Source organism: Bos taurus, chromosome 19 (assembly GCF_002263795.3).
Source record: "Bos taurus isolate L1 Dominette 01449 registration number 42190680 breed Hereford chromosome 19, ARS-UCD2.0, whole genome shotgun sequence".
Lineage (NCBI taxonomy): Eukaryota > Metazoa > Chordata > Mammalia > Artiodactyla > Bovidae > Bos > Bos taurus.
In genome coordinates, this window is record NC_037346.1 from 47,168,913 (window position 1) to 47,189,408 (window position 20,496).

Genomic DNA, 20,496 nt, shown 5'->3' on the forward strand with positions numbered 1-20,496 from the left:
GATGTGCTTTGACTGAATTGATAACTACATCAAAGTAGCAAAATGATGATTTTTCTATCATTTCTTCTACAATTACTGGCTGGTATTCTTCTCTAAAGAAGAACTTTCCTTTCCTCCCTTCTTGTTTGTTTACTTGTTTGTTATCATCATTGTGGTCTCACGGGCATATTTTATTTAATTATCTCATCACATTTTTTGAGGCTCAAATTATACTAGCAGTGGTGAATGGGAATTCATTCTAGTCTGCTGTTGACTTGAATCTCTGAGCACTTCTTCGCTTTCGGGTACAGTAAAATTTCATAGCCTAACTGTGGACTTTACCTGGCTCAGACCTAGAATCAGTTGTTTTCCCAGTAAGCTCTGGTTCCTTCTAGTTTAGAAAGCTTTTTAGAAATCAATATCTGCTTGCTATGTGCATTCATTGCAAACAGAGGGACAGTGTTCCTAAGTCTTTTCGGTGAAATTAATTAGAAATATGTATTTTAAAAATTATGAGCTCGCAGAAATATTTAAAGTTAAAATTAAATATTTTATGGGGTTTTCCCTTCCTTTTATTTTCTCTCTCATATTTAAAATCTTTATTCCTCAGTCATATTAAAACATTTATTAATTTTTTACTCTGCAATACACAGGAAATAATTTCAGAATCACAATACAAATGTTACTCTAACAAACCACTAAGTAAAGTTTATTCTTTCTTAACAGTTCTCTTTGTCTTTACAATATATTCACATTGTACGGCTCTGTCGTAATTATTTCTGTTGATCATTTAGGTTGCTTCCAACTTTTTCTGTGGTAAATGATGCTATGATGAATATTCTTATGTATTCATGCACATCATCAATTATTTCTTTATTCCTGAAGTGGGAATTTATATTGGTAGATTAACAGTATCACAAAGATTTACAAATTTTTGTTCCCAAACTGTATTAACTGTATTAATGAAATGCTGTATTAATTTACATTTCCAGATGTACCTGCCAGATTCTACAAATATTCTCCAACTACATATTATCGTTTAGAAAGAATCTTTGTTATCTTGGGAAAATATTGTAATTTGTAACTTGTATGTAATTTTAATTTAATTATTGAATAGGTTCATTTATTTAGCTCATCTGTTTAGAATCTATATTCCACCTATTTCTAAAAAGGGTCTGAAATGACTTAAAAGCTAAACTGAAAAGAGTGTAAAAAAATGGGAAAAGGCAAAACTAATTTATGGTGAAAACATGCAGAATAGTGGTTGCCTCTGAGGGATGGGGCAGGAATTGACTGGAAAGGGGCATGGGATAATGGAAATTCAGTGGGGGTCAGGTTATATGGTTACAAGCATTTATCAAAACTCATGAAATACTACTCTTAAAATCTGTATAAGTCACTGCAGGTAATTTTTACCTCTAAAATTTAAAAAATGGGAAAAAATAGAACAAATCAAATCACAAAAACCGTAAACAAATATTCAACTCTGGCTAATGATGTATGTACGTGTTAGTCGTTCAGTCGTGTCTGACTCTTTATGACCCCATGGACTGTAGCCCACCAGTCTCCTCTGTCCATGGAACTCTCCAGGCAAGAATACTGGAGTGGGCTGCCATTCCTTTTTCCAGAACGATGTATTGGGTTGGCCAAAAAGTTCGTTTGGGTTTTTCCATAACATCTTACGCTCAAGTTTTTTTCAGGGGGAAGTAGGTAGAGTACTGATGTTTGCAACTTACTTTGAAATGCACCAAAACACACGATGTCTCAACGGATGGATAAGGGGCTAGATACGTGATAAAACAAGTACAGCAAAGTGTCAGCACTGTGGTATCGAGGTGGTGGGGATGTGGATATTCATAGTACAGTTCTGTCAGCTTTTCTGTGTGTTTAGAAGCTCTTGGTAAAATACTGGAGGGAGATGGAGCAGCACTAGAGATGTAGAAGTGCAGGTGTTTTCAGGGCTGCTGGGATAAATGAGGTACTTTTGGGGAATGCTGCTGGTCTTCGATTGTATGGTTCATCATAGACATTCGTTTCTTTAGATTAAAAAGTCTTAGCCGGGACTTCTTTGGTGGTCCGGTGGTTAAGAATCCACCTTCCAAGGCAAGGGACACAGGTTCGATCCCCGGTCTGGGAAGATCCCACAGGCCACAGAGCAACTAAGTCCCCACCCTGCAACTACGGAAGCCCACGAGCCACAACTAGAGAACATGGATGCCGCAATGAAGGGTCCCTCACGACGCAACAAAGATCAGTAAGTTAGGCCCAGCACAGCCAGATAAATAAATAAATATTAAAAAAACAATCTTTCTCTTCATGATATCATCAAGTAACAATGAGAGATCAGTGATCAACTCAGTAAAGTCAATGTAAGATAAATTTTAAAAGAAATTTCTTATCTCACACTTGGTGCTTTAGGATGAGCATACAGTTACACAAACAGGGACCTCCAATGGAAAAGGCAACATAGCTACTTCTGTTGGGAATATGAGAATAAGGACTCAAAGACTGCCCTGACAGAGCTGACAGGGACTTCCCTGGTGGTCCGGTGGTTATGACTCTACATGTCTATGGCAGGGGGCATGAGTTCGATCCCTGGTTGGTGAACTAAGATCTTACATGCTGTGTGGTGCAGCCAGGAGAAAAAAAAAAAGAACGAAGGGCCAGGCTGGGAACTTTAGCACTGGGCCTGTTGATGGGCAGCCAGAGTGAAGTGGGTTACATTGTGAATAGGAAGTGCATCTTATTTTATGCATTTGAAAATATTATTGTGAGAAGAAGATGCAAAGAAGTCATCGTTGTTGCCTAAGAAGCCTGTGACAGAAAACCAGGATTAACTCCCAGGTGTAGAGTGAGAAGAGAAGCAAGCCTGGAAGAATCCCAGGACTGGAGAAGGGAGGAGCAGAAGCCAGGAGAGAATCAGGAGACTGTGGCTTCGTAGAAGCTCAGGGACACAGCATTTCAAGAAGTGTGGAGTGGCCAGATGAGTCAGAGCTGCCGAGAGGTCGAGCACAGTGAGGACCACAGGAGCCCTTCTGCACCACAGAAGTGGAAGGCATATGATCAAGAGCCATTTCTGTGGAATGATGTGCATGGCAGCCAGGTTGGAGTGGGTTGCGTTGTGAGTAAGAGGTGGGGAAACAGAGTCAATCAGAGTAAATGATTCTCCTAAGAACCTTGACTGTGAGGGAGAAGAAATAAGTGGAGGGGATGTGGACTCAAGGAAGGTCTGTTCTGCTCAAGTTTTAGACAGGAAGCTTGGTTAGTTGCTCAGTTGTGTCTGACTCTTTGTGACCCCCTGGACTGTAGCCCTCCAGGCTCCTCTGTTCATGGGATTTCCCAGGCAAGAATTCTGGAGTGGGTTGCCATTTCCTCCTCCAGAGGATCGTCCTGACCCAGGGATCCAACCCAGATCTCCCACACTGCAGGCAGATTCTTTACCATATGAGCCATCAGGGAAGCCCTGAGAGATTAGGTCATTATTAAACACAGATGGGAAGGCTCTGGTACAGAGGTGGGAGGTGTAGGAATGGAAGGGACTATGGATGGAGTGAGGAGAGAGCTAGGAGGTGGGCTCCTGAGCAGAGGTGGGGAGGTTGATGACTGGATGGCAATGAGGGGAGGGCGGTGCAGTTTTCAGTGGCTTGGGTGCAGACCCAGAGACCATGGATGAGCAGGATTTTGTCAGAGAGGTATGGAAACAAAACAAAGGGCAAGGCAACGTAAAGAGGATCAAACACAGAACACAGTCTGCTTGGGAAGGGAAGTTTACCTAGAGGGGGCAATAAGAGGGCAAAGGGAGAGGAACCAGTGAACCAGAGGTTCCCCGTGGGAAGAAGTGTCACAGTAGAAGTGATTGAGCAGAAGAGCAGGAAGGCTGGTGGTGATCAGTAATTTTTAGAGATGGAGAACTTTTATCTGGTGATGCCGATTAGGATGTGGCATTGGGGAGGGTAGCAGGGAGGGATGGAGGGGGACCTTTAAGATGCTTGGGGAACTGAGGAGGCAGGGTGTGGCTGGATCACCCAGGTAGATGCTGAACTCATCTAGGCCAGGGGTCCCCAACCTCTGGACCACAGACAGGTACCTCCTGTCAGATCAGCAGTGGCATCAGGTTAGAAATAAAGAGCACAATAAACGTGATGTGCTTGAATCATCCCCAAACCATCCCCCGGCCCCTGGTCTGTGGAAAAGTGGTCTTCCACGAAACCGGTCCCTGGTGCCAAAAAGGTTGGAGACTGCTGATCCATGCTTTCGACCAGAGTTCAGGAGATGGGGTGGAGAGGAAGGGAGCCACGCCCGGTCCTCACTGAAGAGGGGAGAGTGGCCAGGAGACAACAAGGATGAAGGCAGGAGGGAATGGTGGAATAAAGAGCACAAGCCCCAGCGGATGGCATGTCCAACAGAGCCAGGGGAGCGGTCGTCTGAGAGCAGCATCAGGGAGCAAGAAGGGTGCCCTCCTGATCCTGAGGAAGGGCTGTGGGGGGATGTGAGCACCACCACGCCCTCCCCCAGGGGGTGCTCTGATGCACATTTCCTGTGCTGCGGGGAAACTGGCCCGCTGACCTGCTCCCCAGGGTGCCTCTCCTTGACTCCAGCTGTCCCTTCCGCCTGTAACCTCTGCCCTACCTTGGCTCCCCACCCCCCACTCCCAGCTCCCCAGTACCTGCCCTAATATCCAACTGAAAATCAGCATCTCCAGGAAGGTTTCCCAGGTTTCCCTTGCCTTCTTATCACACTCATCAGATACTATCTTGATCTGCAGGCATTCATGTGATGTCTTATTTTACCAACACTATGAACTACCCGAGGGCGGGAGCGAGGCAGTTTATTCATCACTATCGCCCCATACCACCCAACACGGTGTCTTGGACACCAGTGATTTATAATTCTGTAAAAAGAAAGCAATGTAACAGTAAAACAAAAGGAGGTTTTATGATGAAATGTGGTAATTACAAATTATACTTAATGTAGGTATGCCTCTGAATAATCACATCTCGCAACTGAAAATTTAAAAAATTTTGATGTCTGAATTTTAATAGGTTTTTAACAAGTTTTTTGGTTTTAAAAAGCAGTGGAATCTTTTTTTTTTTTTAAGTAGGGGATTTTAATAAGAGGTTACAAATGGAAACACACAGCACTACATAAAATGTGAAAAGAGCCACTTTATTATAATCTTCGCTCATGCAATTTCTGAGCTGCTCAGTCCAATTAACACGGGGAACTCTTGGGGTCAGAGGTCAGCAAGGCTCAGTACTGTGGATTTCACTGAGCGGGGATAACCAATTGGTGTTTGTCTGACCTGGCCGCATGGCAGAGTCGTCCTGTGGAAGGATTGACTCTAGGCTATCCTGCTTATCTGTTGAAAAGGCAGGACGATGCTCTGGAAGCAGCTGCAGTTTGAACTGACAGTTGCCCCATTTTCCTGCCATGCCCTATTTTAATATTACCTAGTGGAGCTCAGGCAAAGCACAGAAACAAAGAAGAAATGAGGTCCTGCTGGTTTTGCCCAGATGTAGTTATTCGCCTGCACCATTGCTGCTCTGAAAGGTCTGTGGGCCCTGGGTGTGTCCACAGAGGGGCCTGCGCTCCAGGTCTTCCAATTACTCTGTAATCTGATCACAGCCTTAGCATGAAAGGTTCCCTTGGTATCTCTAATTTTCTTGAAGAGATTTCTAGTCGTTCCCATTCTGTTGTTTTCCTCTATTTCTTTGCATTGATCGCTGAGGAAGGCTTTCTTACCTCTTCTTGCTATTCTTTGGAACTAGGTAGCAAGAATCCACAGAAGAACTATACAAAAAAGATCTTCATGACCCAGATAACCATGATGGTGTGATCACTCACCTAGAGCCAGACATCCTGGAATGCAAAGTCAAGTGGGTCCTAGGAAGCATCACTATAAACAAAGCTAGTGGAGGTGATGGAATTCCAGTTGATCTATTTCAAATCCTAAAAGATGATGCTGTGAAAGTGCTGCATTCAATATGCCAGCAAATTTGGAAAACTCAGCCACAGGACTGGGAAAGTTCAATTTTCATTCGAATCCCAAAGAAAGGCAATGCCAAAGAATGTTCAAACTACTGCACAATTGCATTCATCTCACACACTAGCAAAGTAACACTCAAAATTCTCTAAGCCAGGCTTCAACAGTGTGTGAACCATGAACTTCCAGATGTTCAAGCTGGATTTAGAAAAGGCAGAGGAACCAGAGACCAAATTGCCAACTTCTGTTGGATCATCAAAAAAGCAAGAGAGTTCCAGAAAAATGTCTACTTCTGCTTTATTGACTATGCCAAAGCCTTTGACTGTGTGGATCACAACAAACTGTGGAAAATTCTTAAGAGATGGAGATAGCAGACCACCTGACCTACCTCTTGAGAAACCTGTATGCAGGTCAAGAAGCAGCAGTTAGAACTGGACATGGAACAACTGACTGGTTCCAAATAGGAAAAGGAGATTGTCAAGGCTGTATATTGTCACCCTACTTATTTCGCTTATATGCAGAGTACATCGTGCGAAATGCCAGTCTGGATGAAGCACAAGCTGGAATCAAGATTGTTGGGAGAAATATCAGTAACCTCAGATATGCAGATGACACTACCCTGGTGGCAGAAAGCGAGGAAGAACTAAAGAACCTCTTGATGAAAGTGAAAGAGGAGAGTGAAAAAGTTGGTTTAAAACTCATCATTCAGAAAACTAAGATCATGGCATCCAGTCCCATCACTTCATGGCAAACAGATGGGGAAACAGTGGAAACAGTGGCGGACTTTATTTTTTGGCTCTGAAGTCACTGCAGATGGAGACTGCAGCCATCAAATTAAAAGACGCTTGCTCTTCGGGAGAAAAGTTATGACCAACCTAGAAGCTTATTAAAAAGCAGAGACATTACTTTGTCAACAAAGGTCCGTCTAGTCAAAGCTATGGTTTTTCCAGTGGTCATGTATGAATGTGAGAGTTGGACTATGAAGAAAGCTGAGCGCTGAAGAATTGATGCTTTTGAACTGTGGTGTTGGAGAAGACTCTTGAGAGTCCCTTGGACTGCAAGGAGATCCAACCAGTCCATCCTAAAGGAGATCAGTCCTGAATATTCATTGGAAGGACTGATGCTAAAGCTGAAATTCCAATACTTTGGCCCCCTGATGAGAAAAACTGACTCATTTGAAAAGACCCTGATGCTGGGAAAGATTGAAGGCAGGAGGAGAAGGGGAAGACAGAATAAGATGGTTGGATGTCATCACCGACTCAATGGACATGAGTTTGAGTAAGCTCCAGGAGTTGGTGATGGACAGGGAAGCCTGGCGTGCTACAGTCTACTGGGTTGCAAAGAGTCGGAGACAACTGAGTGATTGAACTGAACCGAACTGATCGCAAAGAAAACCTCTGGTTCAGCCTGGTGAGTTACCTGGTGGAATGTTCAGTTACACCAAGATGACCTCTTATAAAATACGAGTGAGTCCTGGGTCAACTTTGGGCTAGTCTGAGTTTCCTCTGTCCACGGAGAACTGCTTGTGTGTTTGTGTGTGTGTGTGTCAGCAGGAAAGAAAGATGCTTTCATCTGAAAAGCCGGCAGTCTGAAGCAATGGTGGGCTCATGTCCAGAGGTCAGCTCCAAAGATTCTGCTCAGTCATGAGTCTGTTTTTTTTTAACTTTTTAATTTTGTATTGGAATATAGCTGATTACCGTTGTGGTAATTTCAAGTGCACAGCAAAGGGACTCAGCCATACACACACTAGTATCCATTCTCCCGCAAGGGGCTTCCCAGGTGGCTCAGCAGTAAAGAATCTGCCTGCCAATGCAGGAGCTTTGGGTTTCATCCCCGGGTTGGGAAGACCCCCTGGAGAAGGGCATGGAAACCCACTCTAGTACTCTTGCCTGGCTAAGCCCATGGACAGAGGAGCCTGGTGGGCCACAGTCCTTCGGGTCACAAAGAGTCAGACACAACTGAGCACACAGAGCGGCAGCAGCACACTCTCCTCCAAACCTCCCTCCTATCCTGGCTGCCCCATAAAACCGAGCAGACTTCCCTGTGCTGAATGGTAGGAGAGAGCTTCTTATGTCTCTGTGTTCTTGCCCACCTGGGATAAAAGGAACCTACCGAGAGCTTTAAAGGTGCCACCCATCCCTTGGTGGTGGGAGAGCCTGGTGAGCCAGGCTCTCTGTAGCTGGTTAGTCTGGTCATCAGCAGTGAGGTTATTTCCAGATGGCTGATGGCAGTTTCAATCTTCAGAGCCAGACTGGCCCTTGTTCACTGCCTGTCTTACCAAACCACCCTCCTCTGGATGATTTCAAGCCAGGCTGGGGATTGCTCACCACCCTGGTAACAGTACTCGCTTTCTTCTCTTGCTCAGGGGAGGAGTCCTGCTCCGGCTGCATCACTATGACTTCAACATGAGCATATTCCTAAAATGGTCTTGCGACTGTCAGTCTTCAAGCATTCATGGAGCGCTTAGCATGTGGTGGGCACTGGAAATGGAGTAACCACCAGGGCCTGCTCCTGAGTAACCCCCAGACTGAGGAGGAGACAGACACGTGTCCTAAGGTGTGCTTGAGCCTGGAGAGTGGTATGGGGACACAGTGAAGGAACGAAAACAAAACCACTGGACCCCCCAGTAGCTGCTCGGAAGCTCTTCCCAAAGGAAGTGCTTGCAGAGTTGAGGGTCAGGCCACCAATGGCCTTGAGGGCCATCAGGGCCATCAAACACTTTGCTAAGGTGTTTGAACTTGATCCTAAGACAATGGGGAACAACTAGAGAACTTTTAAGAAATATATTTATTTATTTGGCTGCACTGGGTCTTAGTAGCGGCACACGGGACCTTTAGTTGCGGCATGTAGGACCTAGTTCCTTGACCAGGGATGGAACCTGGGCCCCCTGCATTGGGAACTCAGAGTCTTAGCCACTGGCCCACCAGGGAAGTCCCCACTAAAGAACTTTTAATAGCAGAGCGACACAATCTAATTTGCTTTTAGAAGGATCATTCTTACTGCTGCCTAGGACACTGGCCAGAAGGGTTGAGGTGAAGGTGAAATGGCCAGGAAAATGGCTCCTACAGTAATCCAGGCAAAAAGAAAAAAGGAAGATAGAGCTGTGTAAACGGAGGCGCTGGTAGACAGATCTCAAGACAGAGGAAGGTAAGACTCTCCAGCTCTGGTGTCTGACAGCTGTCAAATGTGAGAAGGAGAGGGTGGAGGAGTCTGAGGATCTCCAGAATTCTCCTGGGCAGAAAGAAGTTCAGGCAAAACAAACTCAAGCGAAGATTCTCACAGGTGTGCACCCGGCAAACCGTGGGCTGCGCATTCCATCACCCTGACGTCCACGTCGGGTTCTAGATGTGGGGCGGAGGTGTGTAGTCACTCAGGGGCACCTTGAGGGCGAGGAATCTGCGCTAGAGTCAAGGGGGCGGTGGAGACAACACCTGGCCAGGTGTTAGGGATGACTCACAGCCTCCCAGGGTGGGGCAGTTGGAACGTGTGTGTGTGTGTGTGTGTGTGTGTGTGTGTGTGTGTGTGTGTGTGTGTGTGTGTGTTGTGTGTGTGTGACCCGCCTCAGCCACACACAGCCCCCAGGCAGGATGGGAGGCCCAGCCCATGGGGAGTCTGGCAACACACAAGAAGAAGTTAGAGAAAATCAAAAGAATGAGTCACAGAACACATATGCCATGTGCTAAGCTGGCTGCTTCCGTGACACCACCAAGGGTGTCGGTAGGTTGACACTGACAGATTAATGGGAGAACAAACAACTCCCTGAGAGCCGTTTGAAAGAGGAGAGGCTCAAGGTTTTCACAGGCAGGAGAGGCTGAAGAGAAAGGTAGTGAAAGGAGGCGTGCAAATATACCCAGGTCGGAGGAAAACCCAAATGCAAAGCAAGCCAGCTGACTCATCATCCGAGAGCGAACGTTTGCAAGGAGCTGTCATGGGCAAAGCGCTGTAGTTTGGATTACGCAGGGCTGATTTCTGGGAAACAAAACCCCTTCCTGGCCCATGAGATCTTGTCTTATCTTTTGGACTTACTGTAATCTGGAGCACTTTCCTAGTGGTTCAGTGGTAAAGAACCTGCCTGCAATGCAGGAGACGCAGGTTTGAACCTTGGATTGGGAAGATCCCCTGGAGAAGGAAATGGGAACCCACTCCAGTGTTTTTGCCTGGAAGTCCCACAGACAGAGGAGCCGGGCAGGCTATAGTCCATGGGGTCAGACACAATTTAGCAACTAAACAACAACATAATCTGGAGCAGTGCTCTTCCACAGGATTTCTGCAACAGTGTTAATGTCCTGTATGGCAGCCCTGGACCACGAGTGGCTACTGAGCCTGGAACTGCATTTACAATTTTATTTTAATTAATTTATATAGCCTCACGTGGCTTATGTCCACTGTATTAAACAGCACAGTTTTATGTTTTTGCTTCCTTCATGTATGAACACACATTCTGACTTTTTAAGCCACTGCAGATTACTCGAAGAGGCTTTACTTTTCATTTCAACCTCTCAAGTTTGTATGGATGATCATGAACAAAACAATTAAAAATGTTTGTGTTGGGGAGCCGCCTCCACACTTGAGTTTCCCTTGCCTTCTGGAAGGTTCAGGTGATCTCGTGGAGGTAAACATCGTGCTGAGCCAGGCCTGGGGCGGAGCCAGCTGTTGCTGGAGTCAGGTTCTCCGCCTCCTTCCAGTGTCACGTTGGGTCCTTGTGGCGTGGGATCTAGACATCGGGCTGCTCAGTTGCTGATGCTGGGAGGAGGATAATCCTATTCCTGTTAGCAAGGGGTGCTCTTGAAAAACTGAGGGCTGGTCGCCTTCTTTGCCGATCCTGTAAATATTGCGTGCGTCCTCAATCCTTGACATTTGTGCTTTCGGAAGTTCCCATCTGGCAGGGATGCAGGGTCTTAAAAGATGAGAAGGGTCCACGATGACTTTCTCCACTGAAGGTTCCTGCCACCCAGTCAATTTCACCATTTTCTGTGGGGAGACTGGGGCTCCTGACCCTTCTCTGTGAAGTCTTGAGAGGCTTAGGGTTAATATCCTGGTGTCCCTGTCATCACAGCAGGCTCCTCTGGGCCATCAGTGTCCTGGGGACACTGTTTCCTGTTTATACTGAGAGACTGCTTTGCCTTTTATATTCTTTTTTTTTTTTTTGATGTGGATCATTTTAAAAGTCTTTATTGAATTTGTTACAATATTGTTTCTGTTTTACGGCTTGGCTTTTTGGTGGCAAGAAATGTGGAATCTTAGCTCTGCTCCCAGGGACGGAACCTGCACCCCCTGCATGGAAGCACAGTCTTAGCCACTGGACCACCATGGAAGTCCCTGCTTTGCCCTTTAATCTACTAAATCATCCAAGGTCTCGTTGGTTCTGCGGAGCTGCTGTTTATTTCCCTGTTAAATTCTAATTTGATTAAACAGCTCAGAAGGTTGTAGGTAACTTTGCAAAGGGACTAAAATTAAGTTGCTACATTAGGTTGGCTTTTAGACATGTGGCCTGGGACCAGGCTGAGGGGAAAGAAGGCACTCCAGAAGCCTCAGGAGCTGCTCCTCCATACGTAAGTATTGGAGCATCATTTGCAGAAATAGCTGGACACCAAGGCAATTTATAATGAATCTAATGTTCGTATGACACTTGAGAGGCTCACTCATTCTTACAGTGATCCCATGAGATAATAGCATAATAATAAGGATCTCCTTGATGGGAAATTGAAGTGCTTAGAAGTAAAGTGCTTTGTCTGAATTTGCACTGTAATGAGGGGCAGAGCTGGCCCTCGATGGTAAGTGTTCTTTGTACTGTGTCACATCACTAACTTAAATGCATTTAGGAGAAGCCACTTTATTTATTTATTTTGGTAATTTTTAAAAATTGAAGTGTAGTTGATTTACAGTGTTGCATTAATTTCGGCTGCACAGCAAAGCGGTTCAGTTATACAGACGTTCTTTTTTTATATTCTTTTCCATTATGGTTTATCACAGTATATTGAATAGAGTTCACTGTTTTATACAGCAGGACCTTGTTGCTTATCCATTCTATTTATAATGGTTTACATCTGCTAACCCCGACCTCCCACTCCATCCCTCCCCCAAACCTCTTCCCGTTGGCAACCACAAGTCTGTTCTTTATGTACGTGAGTCTTTTTCTGTTTCATAGATAAATTCATTTGTGTCATATTTTAGATCTCACATATAAATGATATCATATGGTATTTGCCTTTCTCTTTCTGACTTTATTTAGTATAATAGTCTCTAATTGTATCCATATTGCTGCAAATGGCATTATTTTATTTTGTTAATGGCTGAGTAGTATTCCATCATATATATGTGCCACATCATTTTTATCCATTCATCTGTTGATGGATATTTAGGTTATTTCCATATCGTGGCTATTGTGAATAGTGGTGCTATGAGCATAGGTGTGCATGTGTATTTTTGAGTTTCAATTTTGTCTGGGTAAATGCCCAGGAGGGGGATTGCTGGATCATATGGTTATTCTATTTTTAGTTTTCTAGGGAACCTCCACAGTGTTTTCTATAGTGGCTACACCAACTTCCATTCCCACCAACAGTGCAGAAGGGGTCCCTTTTCTAGAAGGTGCTGCTTTAAAGACCAGCTCAGCACAGGCTTGCCGAAGATTGCTTTATCTTCGATTTAGACTGAGCACCAAGCCTCAGGAGTAAGGAGATTGGGCCATAAAGGAAGGGTTACCATGTTAGCTGCACATTTGGGGATCTGCCCACCCCCCAGGCAGGTGCTTGGAAATGATTTCTTGATACTGTAGCTATTCAGTTCAGTTTAGTTCAGTTGCTCAGTCGTGTCCGACTCTTTGCAACCCCACGAATTGCAGCACGCCAGGCCTCCCTGTCCGTCACCAACTCCCAGAGTTCACTCAAACTCAAGTCCTATAGCTATTACTTAATGGCAAATGCCTCACTTATTCCAGGCCCATCAGCATTGTGATGGCCTGAGACTGAGTTAAGGAATGAACGAGTAATGGAAATTGTAATACAAGTGTCAAAATGAGGTGGTGGCATGCCTTACCTCATGATTGTACAGTTGGAAAAATTCCCATGGATTAAGCCATCCACTCTCACACAACCCACTGAATCAGGGAATGAACTTTCCTTCTCCAATCTGAGGTGAAACCTCCCTTCGAGTTTGCAGCCATAGCCACCTTCACAAGGATATTACTCAGGGGAGTGTTCTCCTAAGGAAGAGGACTTGGATTGGGTTCACGCTATCTCATTGGACTGTATCTTTCTCCTGCCCCTTTCTTTGCTTTTTTCTCTTTTAAAAATATTTGTTACATTCTTTTTCTCTTTAAAAAATATTTGTTATATTCTAATTAAAAAATAATTTTATTTATTTATTTTTGGCTGTGCTGGGTCTTCGTTGCTGCTCGGGCTTTTCTCCAGTTGCGGCGAGCGGGGGCCACTCTTCGTTGCAGTGCACGGGCTTCTCACTGAGGCGGCTTCTCTTCTTGCGGATAACAGGCTCTAGGCACGTGTACTTCTAGCTGCAGCTCCAGGGCCTCTAGAGCTCAGGCTCAATGGCTGTGGCGCACGGGCTTAGTTGCTTTGCGGCATGTGGAATCTTCCTGGATCAGGGATTGAACCCGCATCTCCTGCATTGGCAGGTGGATTCTTTACCACTGAGCCATCAGGGAAGCCAGCTTCATCTGTATTTACAGCCACTCCCCCTGGGCTTGCATGACCGCCTGAGCTCCGCCTCCTGTCAGATCAGCAGCGGCATTAGACTCTCATGGGAGCATGAACCCTACAGTGAAATGCACATGCGGGGATCTAGGTTATGTGGAGAAGGAAATGGCAACCCACTCCAGTATTCTTGCCTAGAGAATCCTGTGGACAGAGGAGCCTGGCGGGCTGCTGTCCATAGGGTCGCACAGAGTTGGACATGACTGAAGCAACTTAGCACGCATGCATGCATTGGAGAAGGAAATGGCAACCCACTCCAGTATTCTTGCCTGGAGAATCCCAGGGACAGAGGAGCCTGGTGGGCTGCCATCTATGGGGTCGCACAGAGTTGGACACAACTGAAGCGACTTAGCAGCAGCAGCAGGAGGTTATACACTCCTGATCAGAATCTAATGCTTGATGGTTTGAGGTGGAGCTGAGGTGGTGATGCTAGCTACTGCTGTAAATACAGATTATTGTTAACAGAGAGGTTTGACTGCACAGAGACCATAGTAAATCCCACCGATTCTGCATTATGGTGAGTTGTATAATTATTTACTATACATCATAATGTAATAATAATAGAAATAAAGTACATAATAAACGTAATATGCCTGACTCATCCCCCCAAACCATCCCCTTCCCCTGAGTCCGTGGAAAAATTGTCTTCCACAAAACTGGTCGCTGGTGCCAGAAAGCTTGGGGACTGCTAACATAAGGGTTCTCTGGCTTCACTTGTACCAGGCAGAAGTCAAAAGATGGAGTGAGGAGTGATTAGCATTATAAGCACACAAGCCAGATGGCTGTTGAGAAGGATGCCTTGAGTTACATCTCCCCTCACCTTGCCCTGCCTGCACTTTTGATCCAGAGGCAACCCCCTCCAAGATCCTCCAAGGAATGTCTGTAATACAGGGAGTGAAGCAGAGGTGAAATTCACTGTGGAAAACTCGAATTTTGTCACTTTTTTTTTTTAACCTTGTAAATCAACCCTTTAATTTTCCTTTAATTAAATACTACTTTGTAGGATAAAATGTTCCCACATTTATTGCCAATCCAATGTTTTGTGATGAATGATTTAGAGAATCTATCTTGGTACTTAGGTCCTTATGTGTGTGTGTGTTCAGTCATGTCCAACTCTTTGCGACCCCATGGACTGTAGTCTGCCAGGCTCCTCTGTCCGTGGAATTCTCCAGGCAAGGAACACTGGAGTGGGTTGCCATTTCCTTCTTCACATAAGTCCTTAGCTTATTAATAAATAGGGTTATGACTGCCCTCATTATTTATAATATGAATAAATTCAATAAAAATTGATATAACTTTATAGGTTTGTAAGAAATATTAATTGGGTTAACCACTATTATTTTTTCTGCTTTAAAAAAAATACTTTTTATTTTGTTTTGGGGTATAGCCAATTAACAAATAATGTGATAGCTTCAGGTGAACAGCAAAGGGACTCAGTTATACATATATATGTATCCATTCCCTTACAAGTTCAGTTCAGTTCAGTTGTTCAGTCGTGTCCAACTCTTTGTGACTCCATGAACCACACCACGCCAGACCTCCCTGTCCATCACCAACTCCCGGAGTCCACCCAAACCCATGTCCATCGAGTTGGTGATGCCATCTAACCATCTCATCCTCTGTCATGCCCTTCTCCTCCCACCTTCAATCTTTCCCAGTATCAGGGTCTTTTCAAATGAGTCAGCTCTTTGCATCAGGTGGCCAAAGTTGGAGTTTCAGCTTCAACATCAGTCCTTCCATGAACACTCAGGACTGATCTCCTTTAGGATGGACTGGTTGGATCTCCTCACAGTCCAAGGGACTCTCAAGAGTCTTCTTCATCACCACAGTTCAAAAGCATCAATTCTCCGGTGCTCAGCTTTCTTTATGGTCCAACTCTCACATCCATACATGACCACTGGAAAAACCATAGCCTTGACTAGACGGACCTTTGTTGGCAAAGTAATGTCTCTGCTTTTGAATATGCTGTCTAGGTTGGTCATAACTTTCCTTCCAAGGAGTAAACATCTTTTAATTTCATGGCTGCAGTCACCATCTGCAGTGATTTTGGAGCCCAGAAAAATAGTCAGCCACTATTTCCACTGTTTCCCCATCTATTTCCCATGAAGTGATGGGACCAGATGCCATGATCTTCGTTTTCTGAATGTTGAGCTTTAAGCCAACATTTTCACTCTCCTCTTTCACTTTCATCAAGAGGCTCTTTAGTTCTTCACTTTCTACCATAAGGGTGGTGTCATCTGCATATCTGAGGTTATTGATATTTCTCCCGGCAATCTTGATTCCAGCTTGTGCTTCCTTCAGCCCAGCGTATCTCATGATATACTCTGCACATAAGTTAAATAAGTAGGGTGACAATATACAGCCTTGACGTACTCCTTTTCCTATTTGGAACCAGTCTGTTGTTCCATGTCCAGTTCTAAACTCCCCTCCTATTCAGGTGCCACATAAAGTTGAGCAGAGTTCCATGTGCTTTACAGTAGGTCCTTGTTGATTATCCATTTTACATGTAGTAGTGTTTTGTCGCTCTTCCTGATAGAGAAGGTGCAGCCTGGAAGGCACTTGTACGACAGTGAAAATTGAAAATGTCAGTTGCATCTGACTCTTGGCAACCCCATGGACTGTAGCCCATCAGGCTCCTCTGTCCATGAAGTTCTCCAAGCAAGAATACTGCAGTGGGTAACCACTGCCTTCTCCAGGAGATCTTCCCAACCCAGGGATAGAACCTGGGTCTCCTGAAATGCAGACAGATTCTTTACTGTCTGAGCCATCAGGGCAGCCCTGGCACTTGTACAATCAATACCCAAGCCCTTGGGACAGCATCATCTGGAAAAAATCGGGAGTATTCAGTCATGTTTTGAGTTCTCTGGCATACCGAGGTGCCGTGACACAAAGCCAACATGAAAAATCCTGTCCTTGGGCTTTAGAAATTGCCAGTTTTATGCATTTCACCACATATTTTTGTCTTTATTTCATAATTACTTTTATATGTACAACTGTGTCCTTTTTTAGATGTGGTCTGAGTGTTTTGCAATGCTGTCTTAAAGCAGCAGTCCCCAATCTTTTTGGCACCAGGGACCAGTTTCGTGGAAGACAATTTTCCCACAAATCGGGGGCGGGGGGATGGTTTCAGGACGATTCAAGCACATTACACTTATTGTGCACTGATTTCTATTATTATTACATCAGCTTCACCTCAGATCATTAGGGATTAGATCCCGGAGGTTGGGGATGCCTGCCTCAAAGAATGAGTAATTTTTACAGCATGAAACTTCAAGTCCTAGAATATCCCAAATGCATGAGTGTTGCCATGCAAAATGGCCAAGACTCTGCACGTGAGACTTTGCATGAAAATAGAAGAAGAACCCAGCTGCCTATTTGTTTAGTAATTCCAGTCTAGGAAGATTGCTACATGCTACTGTTTGAAATTACGTTACTTTTTTTTTTTTTTCATCTGTCCTTGATTTTTGTTTCTAAGTGCAAAACTGGGAGAATTTATCTTAATGCTAAAAATGTGTTGGTCTAGCCAAACTAGATTTAAGTTTTGGATTAATCTCACTCCATAAGTTTAATCAGCACCAGGCATTTTATTTGGTCCTTGACTAACAGGAAAAGATGGTCTTCCCTGGTGGCTCAAGTGGAAATGAATGTGCCCGCCAATGAAGATGTGGGTTTGATCCCAGGTCGGGAAGATCCCCTGGAGTAGGAAATGGCAACCCACACCAGCATTCTTGCCTGGGAAATCCCTTGGACAGAGGAGCCTGATGGGCTACCATCCATGGGGTCACAAAAGAGTCAGACACAACTTAATGACTAAACAATAACAACCAGCAGGAAAAGATGCAGGCGGCGTGTTCTTCTCAGAGCTGCCAATATTGTGAGGTAGTTTCTTTCACCTTCGGGCTTCAGGTGGAATGTTTTATTGTGCAATTTTATGTTCCTTAATAGGGAGTATAGGTCTCTCCCAGGGATATATCCATAATCATCAATCACTGATGTTTTTAAGGTGCCCTTTGAACATTAAATAACTGCTATGTGAATGTCCTAGATTAGAGAAGAAATCCCAACAAGAACTTGATTGATATCAGGTATCCAGGATCTATCTCAGGGATCCACACTACTGATAGAAAAGAGAGTCTATCCTCCAGAGTATATTTTAGGCATAAAATATTAAATAAGAATTCATAAAAGGCATATACTCATCTTAAATCAATTCTCCATACAAACAACCGGTATTGAATGCAGCCTGCGGTATTCAGTGCTTACATAGGATAAGTAAAACCTTACACAGATAAGATCTTAAACATGAAATATGATCATACAGCTCAGTGGTTCAGAGCCACCCTCTCAGGGGTCAGACTGCCTAGAAAGGAATCTGTGTGTGTGTGTATGTGTGTGTTAGTTGCTCAGTTGTGTCTGACTCTCTGTGACCCCATAGACTAGCTCATCAGGCTCTTCTGTCCATGGAATTCTCCAGGCAAAGATAGTGGAGTGGGTTGCCATTTCCTTTTCCAGGGGAAGAAGGATCTTTCTGACCTGAAGATCTGGGGGATCTTCCTGACTCAGGGGTCAAACCCAGGTCTCCTGCATTGCAGGTGGATTCTTTACTGTTTGAGCCACCAGGGCATACTGGCTGTGAAATCTTAGGTAAACTTCCTTAATTTTTCTTTTTTTTTCTTTTTTTTTTTTTACAAGGGTGATGCCGATGCTACAGTCTGGGGACAACTTGAGAACCACCTCGCTCCATCCAAACACCAGCTGCATAGCTTCATCAGCAGGGGGTGTTTATTGTACCTATGTCTGGGCCCTAGAGGATCGTGTTTAAACAGTCTGTGGGTTGTAGGTGGGGCAGGAGAGAGAAACCTGAGCTCCTCTTAATTCTAATGCCTCCTGGTCAGGAACATCCATTCTCCTTGAGTGAACTCTCTGCTGAAATCCCAAAGGGTGCCCTAAAACCAGCGAGGCTCCTCAGAAAGCCTGTCACTCAGGCCCCATCCTCAATACATTGGAATCAGAATCTGCATTTTAACAAGAATCCCTGGCAAACCCATCACAGTAAAGTCTGAGAAGCACTGCTTAAGCTCCAGCCTAAATGGAACATCTCAGAGAGGGCATCTTCTAGCACCTCTGCCAGGGCAGGTCTCCAGAGCTCTCATGATGGAGAGAGAAATACAGAGGTACCACCACTCAGCCCCTTCCATTAGCCAGTGAAGAGGGTAGCCAAGTAAGAAAGTCACTCACATTGACTGATTGCCAGCTGAGTCAGTGCAGAAGCAACATGTGAAAACAGATGTGAGCATCTACGTCTGTGTGTCTATTTATGTTTTACAAATGGGTTCATCTGTACCGTTTTTCTAGATTCTACATATATGTGTAGAATATTTGTTTTCCTCTTTCTGACTTAACTTCACTCTGTATGACAGACTCTAGGTCCATCCACATCTCCGCAAGTGGCACAATTTTATTCCTTGTTATGGCTGAGTAATAGTTCACTGTATATATGTGCCACATCTTTATCCACTCCTCTGTTGATAGACATTTAGGCTGCTTCCGTGTCCTGGCTACTGTAAACAGTGCTGCTGTGAACACTGGGGTGCATGGATCTTTTGGCAGAAATAGAGGCACAGATGTAGAGAACAAACTCATGGATACCAAGGTGGGAAAAGGGGGTGTGGGATGACTTGGGAGATTAGGATTGAAAATATACACTATTGGTATTATGTATAAAATAGATAACTAATGAGAACCTGCTATATAGCAAAAGGAACTCTACTCAGTGCTCTGTGGTGACCTAATTGGGAAGGAAATCCAAAAAGGATGGGATATATATACATATGACTGATCCACTTTGCTGTACAGCAGGAAATAATACAACACTGTAGAACAACTCTGTTCCAATGAAAATTTAAAAAGAAAAAAGTGTATAACTCTCCCCAGTGACTTCCCTCTACCTGGGAGAAGAGAAGCCCAAGGGCAGGACAGACTCTGCCTAACCTAGGATTAGCGTGGTCCTTGATGGGGTGGCGACCAGTACTCAGAGGTGTGGAATATACTTATTATCATGCATAGATTATAGACTTTGTATTCCGGCTCAGTTTTCTCATCTATAAAATGAGGCTATAACCTGCAAAGAGATTTATGAGAATTAAATAAATGAATAGGTAAAAGCGCCTAGCATGGTACTGGAACATTGTAATCACTCAAGTGATGGTAACTATTACTACTGTTGTTATCATTTTCATGTTGCTGTTATGTTGGAGTGGTCTAGAGGCTAAGTCGTGTCCGACTCTTTGCAACCCCGTGGACTGTAGCCCACCAGGCTCCTCTGTCTATGTGATTTTCCAGGCAAGAATACTGGAGTGGGTTGCCATTTCCTTCCCCAGGGGATCTTCCCCACCCAGGGATTGGACCTGGGTCTCCTGCTTTGCAGGCAGATTCCTGATCTTATTTTATTTATTTATATTTATTTTTGGCTGCACCGGGTCTTTGTCGCAGTACGCAGGCTTCTCACTGCGGTGGCTTCTCTTGTGGCCGTAAGCTCTGGGTGCTCAGGCTTCAGGAGTTGCAGCACGAGGGCTGGGGGTTCTGGCACGCAGGTTTTGTTGCCCCGAGGCATGTGGAGTCTTCCCACACCAGGGATCGAACCCGTATCCCCTGCTTTGGCAAGTGGATTCTTTACCACTGGACCACCAGGAAAGTTCCTATATTGGTCTCATTATTTATTAGTATCATCCAGACAAAAATACTTGAACAATTTCTAGTTATTACATGATGCAATTATTACTGCATTTTACTCTATTTGAAATAAAATCTATACTAAGCAATGCA

At 44.6% G+C, this 20,496-nt stretch overlaps 1 protein-coding gene across 9 annotated transcripts in view; it reads right to left on the reverse strand.

Annotated features, from left to right (window-relative positions):
• The window catches only part of MARCHF10 (membrane associated ring-CH-type finger 10), a 100,983-nt gene that overhangs the window by 58,403 nt on the left and 22,084 nt on the right, over positions 1 to 20,496 (reverse strand). The gene's annotated exons all lie outside the window — the stretch shown is intronic.